Source organism: Typopeltis vanoorti, chromosome 9 (assembly GCF_054136105.1).
Source record: "Typopeltis vanoorti isolate ZY-2024b chromosome 9, IOZ_Tvanoo_1.0, whole genome shotgun sequence".
Classification (NCBI taxonomy): Eukaryota; Metazoa; Arthropoda; class Arachnida; order Uropygi; family Thelyphonidae; genus Typopeltis; species Typopeltis vanoorti.
In genome coordinates, this window is record NC_143557.1 from 38,817,630 (window position 1) to 38,837,212 (window position 19,583).

At 34.2% G+C, this 19,583-nt stretch overlaps 2 protein-coding genes across 4 annotated transcripts in view; one reads left to right on the plus strand and one right to left on the minus strand.

Annotated features, from left to right (window-relative positions):
• LOC150102984 (uncharacterized) overlaps nucleotides 1–19,583 on the plus strand; it is a 73,111-nt gene that overhangs the window by 50,820 nt on the left and 2,708 nt on the right. The window lies entirely within an intron of this gene.
• The window catches only part of ecd (ecdysoneless cell cycle regulator), a 203,429-nt gene continuing 184,823 nt past the window's right edge, over nucleotides 978–19,583 (minus strand). For all 3 annotated transcript variants that reach the window (XM_090398288.1, XM_090398289.1, XM_090398287.1), the window contains one exon: nucleotides 978–9,471. The gene's annotated coding sequence lies outside the window, so the exon portion shown is untranslated. The remainder of the gene's footprint in view (nucleotides 9,472–19,583) is intronic.

Sequence of the window (19,583 nt, forward strand, 5' to 3'; positions counted from 1 at the left end):
TCCCGGCATGCTGTCAGTATGACTCATTATCACATGCATATCAAGTTTATTCCACTCAATACTTAAAAGATCCCTTAATTCAGCCCAATTTGTAGGGTGTTGATATTTCTTCTTTAGGCCCTTTCTAACATGTTCCAGATTTTTTCAACATTCAGATCAAGTGAATTTGGCTGGCCAGTTGAAATGTGGAACAACTTTCTCATGTTCTGCAGACCAATCCAGTACAATTCTAATTTGATGGAAACGAGTGTTACCTTGAAACTCGGGATTTACTATGTATCCTTGTTCCAAAATCTAGACAAATGGCAATACTTCTTTATTTAAAAATGTCAGGTAATCCATTGATTTTGTGTAATTGGACATCTCAATGAATTAGCCAACTCCAGAAATTGAAATGCATCCCCAAATGCATGAGTGATACTACCACCTTCTTTTTGTGCAGCTCTTTGGACACATTCAGGAATAAATTCTTCTCCAGTCTTCCACATGACCCTGGAGCAGCTATCATTGGAATATACATGCAGAATCTGGATTTGTCGGTCTGATCAGTGGTCTAGTGACAATGCTGTTTTGCCTATCAGGAGTCTTGAGAAAAAATATTAATTGATATGAAACCTAACACAAAGAGCAACTGAATCAGGGAACGGTTATCAACACAGAAAGATTCTGTGTTCGTCTGGTTTGAACCTATCAAGCATGTGTAAAGATGTCTACATAAGAACAGAGATCTGCAAGTTGTCACACTGGATATACCATATACTTGGAGACCACAGACAAGTGTATACAAAAGAGAATGCAGGTAACTTATGTCTGTACACGAATGCTCTGAGTATCAGAAACAAAGGTGTAGTTTGTTGCTTTGGTTAATATATTGGGACCTGGCTATCAGAAGCAAACCTACTAACTGATATCGAGTGAAAGGTATTTTTAGGAAGGATAGGAGTGGGCATGCTGCTAATGATATCAGATGACTTGAATCCAGTTAGAGTTGTGACTACAATACTAGTAACAGTGTGTTTGAAGCAGAATGTACAAGATTAAATACATAGTGGGATGTTGTTACAGACCTGGTGGATCAGTTACTAGTTGACAAAGAAATGCATCACCAAATAAATACAATGGGTGCAAAAAGAGTAATCATAATGGGGGACTTGAATTATTCCAACATTGATTGGGTAGCTGTATTGTATGAGAAGAACGAAACTGAATTTATTGAGCTGTTGCAAGACAACTTCCTCAAGCAGCATGTTAAAGAAGGAATGTGTGGGCAAAGAGTATCGGGGGGGTAGACCTAACTATTTTGCCTCCAGTTGGTGACAGTGAACATGTGGTACTCACTTGGGGAGTGGCTAAATCTGTGAATGTTGCATTCAGGAAAGGTTATATGTTGATCTATAAAGCAGGAATTATAACCAAATGAGGAATATTCTGAGTTCAGTGCAATGGTATCAATTGCTGGATGGGAAGAATATCAATGGTGCATTGGAAGCATTTAAAAAAAAATAACTTAAATGATGCTTGATGCAGAAGTGATTGTTCAACTAATGAGCAGCCATTTTGCTAAAAGCTATCAACCTGATATATGTAACATTGAACTCACCATATTAGGAAATACTAGAGCTTCTTATTCGGTTGCATAAACCGAATAAGAACAACATGGATGCTAAAAGAGTGTTCAGCTGAACTGGCTATATAATTTGGGTCTCAGAACAGGGAAGATTCCACAGAAATGGAAAGAATGTATGATTATCCCATTGCACAAGGGTGGTGCAAAGACAGACATTTCCAACTATCAATCAGCATCTCAGGAGTGGTGGTGAAAATTATGGAAAAGTTGGTTAGGACTCACATTCAGAAATGGGTTGACAGAGAAGCTCTCTACCTTTGTGAAGAATAACATGGGTTTACTAAGGAAAGGTAATGTTTTAGCAACTTGCTCACATTCTATAATGTTACCACTGAGTCATCAAAATCCAAAAGTATTATGGGGTATCCATTCCCCTTGTCTAAGACTTGACAGAATTACAGCATGGAACTGCATAAGGGGATAGTTGTCTGACAGATATCAAAAATCATATATATGGGGATGTGAATCTGCAGGTTTCAAAGTAACCACTGCTGTGCTTCAAGAATTAATCCTTGGTCCATTCAGTCTGTACATTAATGACATTGGAAAGAATTTGAAATGCGACATACAGCTATTTGCTGATGATACAAAGATATGTAGAGTAATCAGGAGTGCTGCTGATACGTAGTACTTGCAGAATGATTCATTTCAATGTTAATAAATGTAAGGTCATGTCATGCACTTTGTTGTTGTAAGATATCCAATGTCATATTATATTGATGGGATTATGCTGGATGAAACTTATCAGGCTTAGAGATCTTGGAGTTTTAGTAGATTTGACGTTGAAGTATCATATAGCGAATACAACTCAGAGAATAATTGTAATGCTGAAACAAACCTTAACGTATAAAGATAAGGTAGACATTTTGCCTCTTTACAATGCCTTGATAAGACCAGGTTTCCGTGGCGATTGTCAAAAATGATATCCGGATTGATTATGAAGACAGACTGAGAATTTGTAGACTGCAGATACTAGCAAACAGGAGAAAGGGGTGATATGATTGAGCCTTCCGAAAGGGTTATACAGAATTTCAGTAGATGGATTTTTTAATTTTATGCAGGCAGGGAAAGGACTTGAGAATGAGGGCTAGATTTTTCTGTTATAGAGTAGTGCATGAATGAATTCAAGAATAGGTATGAACACTGGTGCGAATCTTTAAGGCCAAATAATGATTTCTCAATTATTTGGCCTTAAACTACCTTGTTCTGCACCAAGCTTCTCTTCCACAAATCTTATCAGGAACACTCAGTAATGATTCACATTCAGTTTTATTTCCCTTTTTTCTATATGGGTAAGAGAGCTCTACTCCATTCTTCTGAATTATGCAGTGCAGCCACTGTAAGACTTTTATACCTCCAGTTGCCTTTCCACATTTCATCGATTATGTATGCCTGTTGAGTGTTTTTTTTACTACTGTGAATCACTGATTGTTTCGTTTAGCAATTTTTCAAAGTAATTACTCTGTACATCAAGGGATATCTTTTTCTCCAGTTTTCATGTCACCTTTATCATCTCTAATTCCTTTTAATAGCACTCTTTCTTCCATTTCTGAGCTTTTTTAACAATCTCCTGCCACCTTCTCTTATCAAAATCTTCCCATGATTTTTGTTTAGACTAAAATATTTAACCGTATAACGAACAAGTTCTCAGGCTAGAGATAAGGGATCACTACCACTTGGTAAACAAATTTTAGATCTCAACACCATCTTTTCTCATCAAGTCAGGTACTGCAGTGTTGAGATCCAAAGTTTATTTACCCAGTGGTAATTATCCTTAATATCTCTTGGATGCTTTACCTAACAAATTTTTATAAGTGTTTTTCCTTACACCACAAAACATTTTTCTTTTTCAGCTGTTAAAGGATCAGAATCATAAAAGCTGCTTACTGTGTATAGCTTTGGTCTATTTTTATATTCTGAAAAGATATTTTATTTAAAACTACAGAAATGTATTGCTGGGAGAGAATCACCAGACTACCTTTTGTACTTTGCATGTGGGGAAAGCTATAGTTTGAATACCATTTAGAATGCAAGGAACTTTGAAAAGTTCTTATATAAAGGCTTCCAGTTTCTCATGCAAGCAAGAACTAGTCAAATAATCAAGCTGGTCTGGTTGACATCCCTTCTACCAATAGACTGTGGGCACAGGCATGTATGTCTTAAAGTGGTGCATGAATTTCACTGTCCAGTGTGAGACCTTCTTATTGGAATTTTCATGATTAGCTGTTGTATTAATATTTAACATACTATAAAATCTCTCATGGGAGGGATTCGCAAATACTTATAATGGTTACAGAAAAGCCTTTTCATTTGGTTATACTATAAATTAAAGATACCAAGTGTAAGCAAAACAAATTTTGTGCCTGAAGTATTTTCGGGACTAGGGCTACTCATATATAGAAGCTAATGACTACACATCCCTTGCCTTAGTATCTCATAATGTAAAGCACATATCCTTACAGACATGTATAATGCTATGCATTATGGGAAGAGTCACTACCTAGACTGGTTTTGACCTTTATTGAAGTCTCATTTCAGGTCCAAATTTATAATTTCTTGGTTATACTATAAATTAAAGATACCAAGTGGAAAAACTTCCACATATCCAGTAGAACCAGGTATAAAGTTGTGAACTGTTATACTTGTGGAAGGCTGCCTGCTCTGATTACACTTTCTTGGTATTTTTAATCCTATAGCAATGTATACACAAAGTTTACATGTGAAGTATCTTCATTACTAGCATATGTAAAGGCTGTGTTAACTTTGTATTATCTCATAATACAAAGCACAACATGTATACTGCTGAAGGTCTCCTTAGTAGGAGCTAAATCAATGCAAACATGTTTTTTGTACGGAGTTTGTTTATTTATGCTTGGATAAAATAAGAATATAATTTGTTATTTATCCATGGAGAGCTGATTTTCCATTCAGCCAGCATATCTACAAACTAATATTTGTGGTGGAAGATCTTTTGTATAGTTATATATATAAAATAATAATGAAAACTGGTTTTTATTTGATTGTGGACTGGTATGGTTTTATCTTCAAGATATTTTCTTAATAACATCAAACAATTTTATCAAGTAATGTGGATTTCTGATTTTATTTAAAAAAAAAAATCATTTATTGCTAAGAAAAATGTGTATACATACAATAAACAATGAGCTCTTCAATTCACAAAAATTGGCACACAATAATGAGGTTCAAGTTCAAACACTGTAATTAAAACAGTTTGTGTATCACAAATAATAGAGTACTATTATTATAAAATTTTCATATCCCATAACTATCAGAGATCTCTGTGATTCTGCATAACCTCACAAAAAAAAAAGTCTTCAGTTTCTCACAAATGAAGGTGTGGGGAAAATAACTAACAATTACACTGTTAATCCAGGATGACTGCTTAAGCACTTAACTAAAAACATTTACTGATCAATATACTTAATATTTTTACTTCATTGTAGTTGCAAAAAGTCACTAAGAACATAACACAGGGAGGACATGCATTTATCTGTACAATGTAAACTGTTAAAGATTCCCCTCAGCAATTCTATCCTTAAGTTTATTTTTGTCCCCTAAGTGAGAATAAAAAGAGTTCACATTAATCCATTCACAGTCAAAAACTAGAAAGGAAATACAGAAATATTAAGTATCATAAGGACTGTCAAATGTACAAAAATTACCCAATAAGTGAGTTGGCATATACAGACAACACAACAGTAATGTATCATTAGATAGATAAATATCGTTTGCTAAGATGCAACCTTTCAGGTTTTTTTCTTCAATAAAATATAGTATTAGTTCTTTGATTTAGTCTGAATATAGAATGGAATTATAGAAGTTTAATAAAAACCACAAGTAACAGCATGTATCTTGTTTGAAAAAACCGTGTAGGTTTTTTTTTTTTTAATGTTCAGTAGACAAATTTTAACAGTGTAAAAAGTGGTACATTTCATGGATAGTTTTATAATGCATTTGGAGTGTGTTTAATGGAAGAAAAGACTTGAATTCATTTGGCAGCAAGAGCCTGGAAAAATTACTTATTGGGATGATACTTAATGCAGAGTGTCAGGGAAAATATGCCACAGTTCAGTTATGGTATGCAAACATGATAAAAATATAAATGGCTTGGTTATTTATGCAGGGGAAGAGAAAGTTTTACAAGGCCAAATAGATTGCTTATCTAATTATCAGAATAGGCTAGGTGGTAATTTGTCTACATACGTCAGGAGCATCAGCAACAAAGGGGTTGAGTTTGTCGCTTTATTCAATCTGACGTGGTCTGATATTGTTGCTATTAGTGGAACTTGGATATGGTAACTGGTATACTATTTTTACTAATGACATCGAACAACTTAAGTTCAGTTAGGGTAGAAATGCAAGAAAATGTCCCATGTGGCAGTGAGACTAAGTAATGCATCACTTGATTGGATAGAAAAGGAATTGGTGGAAGGCAATTTGTTCAGAGCATCAGACAGGATCAATTAAGAACATGACTATTTTACCACCAATCATGTCGTGCTTTCTTAGGAAGTAGCTAGTTATATTGATGTTCCCATTATATAACAGGTGACATGCTGAGTGGGTGTAGTAATAGTGTCACCATTATGGCTCTTTGAAAGATCTGAATAAGCCTGTTTAAATTTTGGGATCAACAAATATAAGGTGGTGGTTGTGTTATATATATAGTCTTCAGCATTTAGAAGGGATGAAAGAACCCTAGACAGTGGAATGTGAGGATGATATAAGACAACAGTTGTGAAATTGGAGCTTGGGACATGATTTTGCCAGAAATAATTTAATTGCAGAAGTGTTGTCACTAAAAAAATTCAAATATATTGCATGTGTAAGTGAATGGCTATTTAGCCTATTTTTGTTTAGGAGTGTCATTGGCTTTTTTACTCAGTTCTAGGGCATGACTGAAGAATATAATATAAGAGGGAAAATTCTGATATACCCTTAGGATGTTGCTTCTTAAATTAAATATTATTAAAAGGTGAGGGGTAGAGCAAGTGGGAGAACTTGCTCTACCCCCACCTTTTTCAAACATACTCCTGCCACGATGCCACTGAATAAGAAGACAGCCAGCAACCTCCTAAATTTCCCTCTTATATATTCATCTATGCCCTAGAACTAAGTAAAAAGCCAATGACATTATAAAAAAAGGGGCACTCCTAAACAAAAATAGCCAGAAAATTAATTTCTTAGAGGAGTAACGTGGAAATTTTCCCAGAAATAAAACTTATAAGTAAATATTTGTGTTAGCAGAATGATCCTTTATTTTATGCAGCTACTCCCCACTGGCAAGCCCTGTGCATACACAGATGAAGGATTTTGATTATCATATGAATAAAAATTTGTTGTAGTAGGAGTGAACTGTATATCAGAACTTATTTTGCAATTATACTATGCCTATGGATTCATAATCTTATGTAAGAGTACGGAGCTATTATCTAAATGGCTTGACCACCAAAGTGTATTTTAGTAAATTCTGTTACCAGATTGGCATTACATAACTCTCTAACAAAGAGGCTCTGGGTTAAAATTCCTGTACTGAGCATGGATGTTTGTGATTAAATGGAGCTGTCCCATGTTTTTTTTTTTTTTTTTAAACATTAACAGCAGTAAGTTTTATATTCACCCAGTGGATATGTGCATAAAAGCTAAGCCTGAGGTGGATAATGTACAAACTGAAATAAGAATTCAGCATGATGAGTTTACTCAGGGGGAGCTCATGTTTGAGCAACTTGCTTGCATTTTATAATGTTAGCAGTGGGTTAGACAAGGGAATTATAGTAGGAGTTTGAAGACAATGGCTGGCTGGTGGTGTATCACAGAAATTAGTCCCGTGTCTACTGCTATTCAAACTTTGCATTAATAACGTTGGGAAGGATTTGACAGACATAGCTGATGAACATTTTCAGAATATGCAAATTGCAGAGACTAAATGTCTGTGGGAGTGAGTTGGGTGATTTGTCAATTAGACTGATAAATTGAGTCAAACATTTTGATGGAGCCCCACTCCAAATGTGAGAACAGTATTCGATAGTTGGGTGGATTTGTATAAGGTTAACAGCTGTTTAGAAGTGAAGTAGCATCCTAGTTTTTTGGAAGCTGAGGATGCAATGGTTGTGATGTGTTTATGCCAGGAGAGGCCTGATGTCAAGGGAATTCCGAGAAGAGAAATCTCATCTTGTCTGAGAATTTGTGTTGTCAAAAATAAGACAGAAGTTGGTGAGGTTATCTGAGCCCCATTGGAGGTCAGAATTAAGGGAAGTTGTGTACGGTAAGGTTTATCAAATAAAAGGGAGGAGTGCAACTTGCTGTGATCCAAAACTATTGGGTTGGAGGTCATTGATATACAGAAGAGGGTCAGTGAGAGGATGGGCAGCCATCTACCATCACACGTAGTATGCATCCAGACAGAAAGCTGGAAGTTTGCTTAGTAAGCCTTTTTGCCAGACCTGGTCAGAGGCTTCAGAGATAACAAGTGCAACTACTTGGATTTGCCAAATTTCTCCATGGCATTTGTCCAGAGATGGGTGATATATGAGAGATCACCTGTTGATCAACATCGACAAATCCATACTGGTGATGCGCTTAATAGCTAGGAGAAACTTAAGATAGAGTCGGAGTTGAGAATTGATGGTTTTCTTCATTACTTTAGATAGGACGGTAGTCAGATGGCAGCGATTTGTCACTCTTTTTACGAATGAGTTGAATATAAGCCAATTTCCAAGTTTCGGATATATATACCAGTGGAGTAAGAGAGTATTGTACAGACAGGATATGAGTTAGTGCTGGAGGAATGCCATCAGGTTTATGATCTTTTTCTGGCAAAAGGATACATGAGGCTAGAGATAGAAAGTTCAAGGGTCCTATAGCAAACACAACTCTGAGGATAACTGCAATGAATACTAAGTTGTCAAAGGAAGAAAATGACTTCCTTACTGTTACAAAGAAAATCGTGTGTGCCAATAGTGCAAAATGAGTATTACAGATAATATTAGGACTTTGGAATGTAAACACAAGAAAGATGGATGATGAGAGCCAGATCTTTCTCTTAGAGTGGTTCATGAATTCAAAAAAGGCATGACAGCTGGTGAGGGTAATATGTGGTCTCCCAATAATAATGCACCATGAGAACATTGATTTGCGATTACAGCAAATGCTTCAAAATGTTGTTAGCCTATACAAGTTAATTTGCTTTTTCAATTTACCTCTGTATAATACAATAGGGCTAAGTTGATTATGAGCACATCTACTGAGAAAACTCATTTACTTAGTATATTATTAAAGGAAGTTAAACTTATCGATTTATTTCAGTGGTGTGATATCTTTTGATTTTAGTACCAAATGCATACATAATAACATTTAATTAATCTGTGAGCAATTAACACCCATTTACAAATAATAAAACTGTGTATTTAAAAACTATATATAATTTCTTTTGGCAAGTTAATATTACTTGCTAAAAAAATAAGATGCAGACAACTCTCTTTCTATAGCATTATTGCTAGGGCACTTGGTTTTGTTAAAAACACTAGATATAGTTGATTTCGACTAGAATAAATTCAACACCTCTTCTAAATAAAAATCACTGAACTTTTAAAAGTTCAGTGTAAGTACTGGTCAAGGGATGATAAATTTTCTACAGCAATAAAAAAAATTATGAAACTTAAGAAAATAACAACTTAAGAGTACAATTCTGTTTTAAAGTGTACATCCCAAAAGGGGTGGAGGTTTAGCTCATATCCATACTTTCTGTTGAAGCAGTATCCTCTGGCTGCAGAAGTAAGATTACAAACCAATGCCAAGGAAATTTCCAGAGCTCCAACTTTTGCCTAAAGGGATGCAAAGAGAACACTTCTTAATATATTGTGACTTTATTATATATTTAGTCAGTGATTGTGTAATGTGGATGATTAAAACAATATTCTCCTATCACTGGCAGTAACTTTTATTAAAAACTAGATATATTAAAGTACTGCCTGCACACAAGAACCAACAAATGGTTTATTCATGAATACTTACCATCAAAAATATTTGAAAATTTCTAGATGCTTGAGCAGTGTTGGCTCGTAAGAATCCTTACTCGTAATAATTTTTTTGCTGTTCCTTAGGAATGAATTATATAAATGTGATATATTTCAATAGCAATACATGATCCACTTTACACTTAACTAGCTTTTACTGTACTTGCTCTGAACATGATATATTCTTTGGTTTGAAATCACACCAAAGTTATGGTGGGTATATTTTGTTAATATAAAACACTTTTAAAATTCTGCTCGATGGAGTTGTCATATAACACTAGAATTCTAACTTGGAGAGTAGAGCCAATAATACTTCATGTTAAATCTCTTTATCTATCCCTGTGAGCTAATGTATGAACCTAAAGAATCCCACCACAACCCCATTTCCCTCTTAAATATATATTTCACAATATTTTAACAAAGAAAAAATAAAAATCAATGGCATGTATTTAGATTTCAACACGTTGATCCTGAAATTCATTATAGTTGTAAATACGATGTAACAGGCTCATTTTGAAGTTTACTCATCTGGCTTTGTAATAAAATTAATATACTGAACTCTAGAACTCCTTTCTCATCTTTACGTACATATATATGTGTGGTGTTCGCATAGTTCAAAACATCACAGTAAGCCACCAACCTATAAACCTGTCGTTTCTATCTCCCCGCCAAGAAACCCATACCTGTACACAATTATCACGATGTGGGTGTATCAAAGCCTTATTCAATAACACTAAGTAATTCTCGTGTGGACAGACTTATGTGTTCGTCGAACATGTTGTTTATTATTTTAACGGTATAATAGAACACAGAAACTAAGTAAATAATTAATTTAATATATATATCAGCATCAAGTTAATAAATTAATTATTTACTTAGTTTCTGTGTTCTATTATACCGTTAAAATAATAAACAACTAAGTAATTCTATTTGAGTAGTGTAATAGTTAACTGCCTTGATTAACTATTACACTACCCAATTTTTCCTGTATCCTTTACCACCACTTCGGAGATATTGATTTGTCTATAATAATTCAGTATTTTTATCTCATACTTTTTTGACTGTCTTCTATTCCCTTGGAGGAAATTTCTAGAGGACATGTCCTCTAAATAGGGGAATGTCTCTCAGAGCTGAGTGATAGCAGGGAAATGAAATACCTCTTGTGGGCCAACAGCAACATCTGAATGTACCATTGAGGTTGGTTTAAATAAATAGAAGAGGATGGCCAAGGATTTAAGTTGTCTGGCAGTGGACAGTGATCTGAGTATCTCAGATTTAATAACACTTTTTCTTCATAATGTAATGTGCATCATTGTCATACACACATGATTTAACATCAGACTATGTATTGCTCAATACAATGTCCCATTTTGAACATTTTTCCTTGGCAATCTCATGTACCTTTTTGCAGATCTCTAAAACTTGATCTGTTTTTAAGTTTTAGAGATTTGCCATGATTTCTCAATATTTTGTTTTAAAGTGAAAATCTGATCCCAACTTATTCTTAGCCTTTTTTCAAAGTGTGCTTGCATATTACCAGGAACACTCAGTTTTATTTCACTTTTTATAAATGAGAACTCTACTCAATCTGGAATTCAACCAGAAATAGTCAAATATGATCTACTCTAGCTGTTTTTTAACACCACAATCTTCCAACGTAATCAATTACTCCAAATATCTTGACTTTTCATATCACATTACTCTTTCCTACAGAACATTTTGACACCCACTTACAAAAGTCTTAGACTCTGGTAGCTAATTTTACACAATGCTTCACTTTTGTACATTGATATCTCCAAGGATTAACTTTTCTTTGTATCAATTATACTTTAAGGTCTCAGAAAATTTCTCCACTTCTTGATTAGTAGAATCTAATATGGGACAGTAGATACAAGTAACCCTTAACGTGGATGTTAGGTTCCATAGAAATGCCGCATTATGCAAGACTCAGATCACGTAGAAAAAGTAGGGCTAGGTTCCGAAATCATTTATATAAAAAAAAAAATTTTTTTTTTTTTTTATTTAATTCAGGTAAGTTAAGAAAACATAGTATAAAATTATATGTAAACTTCATTGCACCAATGTTTTAGGCAAAATAAAGTGTATATTTTAATCTTCATCACTGGAAATCATTTGCATACTTAAGCTGATTTGGTTAACAAGAAGTCAGTAATAAGACCTTGCTTACCACTATGCTGCAATTTTTTTTTATTAAGTTCATAATACGGAGCTAAACAAATATCCAATTGTGTCATGAATTTTCCAGAGTGCTCCATAAAATAACATTCTTGCCAAGTTCAATCCTTCTGCTAATTTCTTTAACGGATTCATTGCAATGAAAATCTTCGGCAGAACTTTCCCCGCCATCTATTAATTTGCTAATTTTGTTTTCAACCATATCACAAAAAATTTATTTTTTACATAATGTTTTTTTTTTTGGTGATTTACATACAATATGTAAAGTACTCAGCTTGAGATTAACACTCTTATGATTTTTAATGTGCTTTCCTGGCAGAAAACAAAGAAATTTTCAACAATAAGCACTTTATATGGTAAACAATTGACGTACATTTGTGCTAAAGAGTATTTCCCCTAATATAAATTCACTATGGGCAGATGCAAATTTAATTTTTAAGTTCGCACATTGAAAAATATATGAAAAGATAAAGTGTTACTATAGTTTGTAGACCGTCTTATACGAGGTTACCTGTACATCTCATTCTACTTGTCCTTCAAGAATATTATCTTCATATTTAGTAGTGAACACTAAATATAAAATCTTGCCTGTTTTTGTTCCAGTAGCTGACTTGTTTGCCCTGACTTCCTTACAAAAACAGCTTGGAGCATTGTCCCAGCCAGCATGAAATTCTATCATATTGTAACATCATTTAATTGGCTAAATTCCAAGCCCATTTTCAGTATCCAGAGAACTATGTGGTCTCCTTCAAGTTATCCAAACAATTCTGCACAAATTTATAAGCATAAGACACAGAACTATAGCCATTTGCTTAAATAGCATCTTCCAAAAAGAATTCAAATATATTTCACTGGTCATGGATATAATCCTGCAAAAATAAGATTACTCTGAATTTAAATACATTTGGCTGTAAAAAAACTGCTTGAAATTTTTTTTCAAGCATTGTTTTTATTCAACTAACTACACATTATGCTCCTTTGCAATTCACACTGGAAAAAACTGTAGCCAAAATATTAGTGATGAAGCATTCACTTTCTTATCCAAATCATATGCATGTATATATAGATTGGAAGAAAAAGGAAATGTGTCCGTGCATTTAAAAGTAAAGCATGCAGATGTTTAAATTTTTAATATTATGCCTATTTGCAATAAATAGGCATAATAAAGTAAAACCAAATAATAAATGCAGTGTTTGTGACTAAATACTAACATTTACAGTCAAGCAACTGCAACTCTTACTCTATTAATAATTTTACATTTGCCAAGATTAAAAAATGGACAACTTCCCCAGGATCTTGGTTACATTAACCACCTATGATGTATTTACTGTCATGCAAAGCACAAATATTAACTTTCATATGGTTGGTAGAATATGGCAATACATGTGTGAAACCATCAGTAAGGCTGAACTGTAAAACTTCATCTGACATCTACCAGTTAGCTCAAGATAGAGATATTTGCAATATAAATCTCTTTTTCCTTTTCACAATAAGATACAATGAAACTATGCACTGTATAATTCAGAAGGGACGAATTCCAGATGATTGGAGTAGAGATCTCATAGTAAAGGGGATATAAAACAATGTGAGAATTACTGAGTGCTCGTGGTAAGATTTATGCTGGATTCAGGATCAGATTTTCACTTTATGACAAATCATGGGAATATAACAGAGATCTAAGTTTTGTAAATCTAGAAAAGGCATATGATAAGATGCCAAGAGAAAAGCTATTCAAAATGGTACAGTTGTATTGGTGTCAATGGGGCATTAGTGTCCTAGGTTTGATTCCTGTCAATTGCATGAGGAGCTCAGATCTGTCTCAGCCAATAATAGGAGTGGTGATGCAGCAGAGGAGTGGTCTCAGCCACTCCTCTGCTGCATCCCCTAATGTTCACTTAACTTCCTACCATATTTAATTTACCATCTTCACAATTCTTGGTGAAGATGGTAAATTAAACATAGTAGGAAGTTAAGTGAAAAATTTACAATAGAGAAATTAGCTGTATACAAGACAGTGCAGTGCTCAAACTATGGATCTGAGAGCTAGGTTAAAAATAAAAGATGGTAATATCATATTAGGAAAGACTTGACATTGTTAGCAGAGGTAATCTCAGGTGGGAGAGGAAAGATTACCAAAACAAGTGTTCTCTGGCAGGAGGAAGACCAAGATATAGGTGGATTGATAAAGTAAAAAGTGCCTTAGAAGACAGAAATATAAGATCTGATAATGTTGGAGGAAAATTGTTGATAGGAAGTTACTAATGATCTAAGTTCTTGTTGTCTTTACAGCCCACAACTTGGATCATTTAAACTTCTGCTTCTAAACTGAAGATACATCTCAATGGTATCCATTTTGAAACATACTAAAGAGTTTTACTATGACAACTTTGAAAAACAGGATATGTGAATACAGACTTCAGTAGGAAGCTATCATAGTGGAGGCATTACTTTTGGAATACCTCTAATTTTCAGTATGAAATAAACCCTGAAGCACAACATCCTAATTTAAGTTATTTCATTGATTAAGTGTAAACTTTCACTGACAATGCTTCTAGTGGTTAAACAAAATTAGTACCATTTATAGTTTACCTCTGAAACTGAAATTAAAAACTATTCCCTTTGAAGATATATATCTTCAAAGGGAATAGTTTTTCACCCATATTCTCCAATTTACGTAACAGTATGTCTACTTGCAGCACATCAATAGAATTCTTGGGTTGTCTTTAGCATGCAGAGCCAGTTTCTTTTCATACAACAGTTAATGGACTTGCTTAATAAGATTATGCATTCATTTGACTTCTACCCTACTTATACTTCAAACTCTCAGAACACATTCTGATATCACATCGTTTAAATGCTTCCCATTCCACTGAACTCAGTACACTCCTCAGTTGGTCAAGCATGTAACCTGACTCAAAAAAAAAAAATACCGTTCGCTTGTCCTTTAAACATGCAGCATGCTTTATTGCCGAAAAGGATTTTTTGTGGGGAGCTAATAAGCTTTGAAATACTGCTGACCCAATGTGAAGTGATTATAAGTAGAAGGCTGGAATAGTCACAATGGACATCATTTTCTTATGAATCTCTTGCTTAATAAGATTACACATTCTGATATCAGAAATCACTTTTTTTTTTAATACCTCAAAGTAAATATTCATTTTTATGAAGAATAAGAGAAACACATGGTAATTGTGCCATTGTACTTAGAGGTGGCAGTAACAACTACCAATTGCATAATATTACCGTTCTAAGGTGCCATATATATGCAAGTTGTGTGAAAAATATTTTTCCTATTCCATAGTCATCATTGAAGAACATTTATGACATCCATCCTCATATCTCACCTACAATTAGATTACAAGGTGGTGGATCTGATAATCCAGTTTTTTTCTTGCAATCATTATTTTAGTGATGCAAAGGCATGAAAGGATTATTTATGTGCTTGTCAAGCCTAACCTTGATTAATTAAGAGAAATTCTTTGAATGTATGCTATAGTGCAAGCCAATTATATTTGATTTTTTTTTTCTGATGCACTGTTAAATGGTGTACTTTGTGTTCTCTTTTCAGTTTTAAAAAGGAATGAGACACACCAAATTATTCCATGCACATGACTAGAGAGAACACAATCAATATATTTTGCAGGTTTAAGTTTTCAGAAAGGCTGCCATAAGATTTTTATGTGGCTTTAACTTTTTCTACCTTTTATTGGTTAGAATAAGTTTTCAGAGTAATCCAAGCATGAAACTTTTGTGGGTTGTGGTTATCACATTAGGTAGATAATTTTCATTACTCAAAAGACCTTAAATCCTTTCTGGGAAGAATGTTAAACTTCATCAAATTCCTGACATGTATAAGATGAGAAGTTTTTCATGTAGTACTATCTTATCTGATCTTATATTTCTATCTTCTAAGACACTTTTTACTGTATCAATCCACCTATATCTTGGTCTTCCTCTGGATCTTTTTCCTGGCAGAGAACACTTGTTTTGTTAATCTATCCTCTCCCATTCTATCAAGTGATAAAACTATCTGAGATTGGCTCTGCTAACAGTGTCAAGTTCTTCCTTAATATCCTCATTTTTTTATTTAATTTAAAATGATATTGCCACTGATACCATCTGTTCACACTCCTAATCTTTCTCAGATCCATAAGTTAAAATCGACTTGAACGGTGTCTTTTATACTGCTAATTTCTCTTATTATATATAAAATTTATTCATGGCCTGAATCTAGCTTCCCTTCCACAATCTTACCAAGAACACTCATTACGGAAATACCTCTGTAATTCTCACTTATTTTTTTTTATCTTTGGGAGTCTGCTCCAATCATCTGGAATTCGTCCCTCTGAATATCTATTCCTGATTGCATGCCTGTTGACTGTGCTGTTAGCAATTTTTCGAAGAAATTACTCTATACATCAAGGATATCTTTTTCTCCAGTTTTCATGTCACCTTTATCATCTCTAATTAGTTTTCCAGCATTCTTTCCTGTTCTTACAAACGTCTTCTCATGACATTTGTCGCTGTATTATCTAAGAACAGACTTGTTTGCCAGGAACTTTCGATATGCTTCCTTCACTACCTCTTTAACTTCCTATGTCCACCATGGAGTTCTGATATTTCTCTCCTTGCAGACAACCGCACCACATGCCTCTCTGGCTGAATCAATCAATGTTTCGTTCCTGTTCTCAAAATCATTCAAGTAAAAATGTTTGTGTATTGTGTTTATTCTACATTCGAGAGCTGCTCAACTTTTATTCACTTCAAAACTTTCTTCTGTGTTCTTTTCAGTATGAAATTAAATTTTATCCTGCTCAAGCTAAATGGTGATCACTTCTAATTTCAAATCCTCTATACACTCTATTGTCCTGCACCAGTGAGGAAACATCACTATCAACAATGAGACTTTTGTTATTCCTTGCCCTCTTCTCTCCATGTGAATTTGTGCACATTTTTATATTAGTAATAACCAGTCCATGTCTTTGCTCTTTTCTTTTCTCAAAATATTTCTGCATGTGACAATCATTTCCTATTCTGCTATTTAGATCCCAACAAGGACCAACCTTTCCTTTTTTGTTGCGTCAGTTGCTTTCTCTAAAGCCACAAACAATTCCTCCACTTCTACCTTAGCAGAACCTTCTGTGGGACACAAATAATTCTCATTGTCCAATCACCGTACTTAATATTGCCTGCCATTCAAGAAGGTTAGCCTCGTATTTAGTGTTGAATACTATAGCTACTCCTTCTTTTCCCTGAATATAACATTTTGTATTTATTGCTTAGAAATATCTTAACAGTTTTTGTTTCAGTCACTCATCCAATTCTTTGCCATGCAGGCTTCTTGTGTTGATAGTACGATCTTAAACTCTGGCGATGTTGGGTTGGGATTTGTTCCAGTAGCTAACTTTTTTGCTGTTCACCCTGCTTCCCTGGCGAAAACAACGGGGGGGGCCTTGTTTAACTTGGCAAAGCTCCAGCTGGCATGAAATTCTGTCATGTTGTACCATCATTCTATATTGTCGTTTAACCCAACCAATGAGAATACAATTTGGTTGGCTAAATCCCAAATTGCCAGCACATCCTCATTCTTTCAGTATCCAGGCAGATATCTAGCAGGGTGAGGATTGGACATTTGGTCAGAAGGCATCCTTAGTTATGCAGCTTTGTCTCTTAAGCACCCTGACACATTACTTATGGGTAACCATTTTTAAAACATGGTTCTGAAAACAAACTGAAGTCTTAACAATAACTAGAGCGAAAGTAAATCCAAGGCTTCAAAATATTCTTTGTGGGTTTTTATTTAACTGACATATCACTTAAAAAAAGTTTGACAACCTAATGAGAAAAATACATGTTGCAAGAGAAATTTCTCATATCTCAGGGTTGATTTCAAGCAAAAAAAATTCCCATTTCCAATGCAATTCAAAATTATGGAGAGGGGAACAGTTACCTTCATTTCTCATTACACTGCAGTTCAGTTTGTCTAGTTACTCAAAACTATGCTGGCAGAATTTCCAAATAAGTACATCGACATCCACTTCATTTATATATATACTCTGTAATAATGGCAATGTCAGAGCTGCTGATTTCTCAACTATACTTGCTCTTAATGAATAAGGTACTTTAAATAGTATTACAGATATGTTGAGCAACTGTATCTTCAGTGTTTTTTACCACTGTGCTGTTGTCACTGCTTGTTTCAAAGTAATTACTCCATACTTCAAGGATATCTTTTTCTCCTGTTTTTATGTCACCTTTATCATCTCTAACTCATTTCACAACACTCTTTCCTCCATTCCTACTTCAAGAATATTTATTTTCTATATTCTTGCCAAAGTCTTCCGATGACTTTTGTTTAGCATTCTTGCATTTGTTTCTGTATTCTCTAAGAGCATAAGCTGACCTATTTGACAGGAACTTTTGATATGCTTTCTTCTTTTCCTTCACTGCCTCTTTAACTTCTATTGTGACTGGAAAATTTTCCAGTCATGAGGATATATTTGTAATTACAATTTATCATATTGTCTCTTTGTCAACCTACATCTCAATTATATCTTGTTTGTTCCAACAATCCAAATTTCCTTAAATTTATCTTCTTCAAGTCAACAGTTCATAGTCCTGGTATCTTAAATCACCTTCCTCATAACTCAGGTGACCAGATTTGGATCAAGGCCTTATAATGAGGAACAGTAACTTGCATTCTTTTGCATCTTCAAAACAGATGATTTGTCCACTATCTCACCTACCTTCATAACTGTTATATTGGTTGGGAGTCCCAACCAATATAACACAATCTCCTCAATTCAAAACCTAACAGTTAGAAACAATACTAATCTATTGACGTCATCACGAAGGTATATGATAGTATAGTACTCATTCCAAGCTTCTTCATCTTTCTATTTTCATGTATGTATGTGCATACAATTTCTGCTTAATGATGCTATTCATTAAACTCTTACCTACTTTGTCCTTAAATACTGGCCATGCACTCTACCATGGCTTTTTTTTTTTTAATCAGACACTCTTGGATGGACTCCTATGAGTAACCTTCCCTCCACCACCCATGTCAGGAATGCATGATCTCTCTATCTCCCTCCAAAAGGAGGAAAAATGGATACTTTATCCTTTGATGTTATCACTAGATTCAATACCCTTTTTCTTAGTCCCCCTGTCACATATCTATCAGTAACTCTATAAATTTCTTTCTTTCCTTGCATTATGGGAAACTTGAGATAAATTTCAAAATTTCCTGTGATGATTATTTGCTTGATATCTGAAGTTTCACCTTTCTCTACACACTCCAATAACAACATCCTCCCATATATTTTATCTTAAGTAGCAGATGAATTTCATCACCCATACGAGACCACCATTGCTTAGTTGATGCTTGGGGTGGCTGAAAAAGTATTAGTTTCAAAATGGGATTCCAAGATTATCTAACCTCTTAGCCATCAATATTATATGAAATGCAATATATAAAAAACAATATTACTTTGAAAAATTATTAAATGAATTATTACTAACTTGAAATGCTTAAATATGTGGTTTAATATTAATATGACCTAGCCTTAATAATAAGGCTAGGTCATACAACTGACTCCCATTCTACCAATCCATAAAAAGATAAAAGTATTATAGAAGAATTTCCCTTCTATATGAATTGGTGGGGTGGCAGACATGACAAAAATAGATGTAACCAGGATTTGTGTAATATCAATACCAGT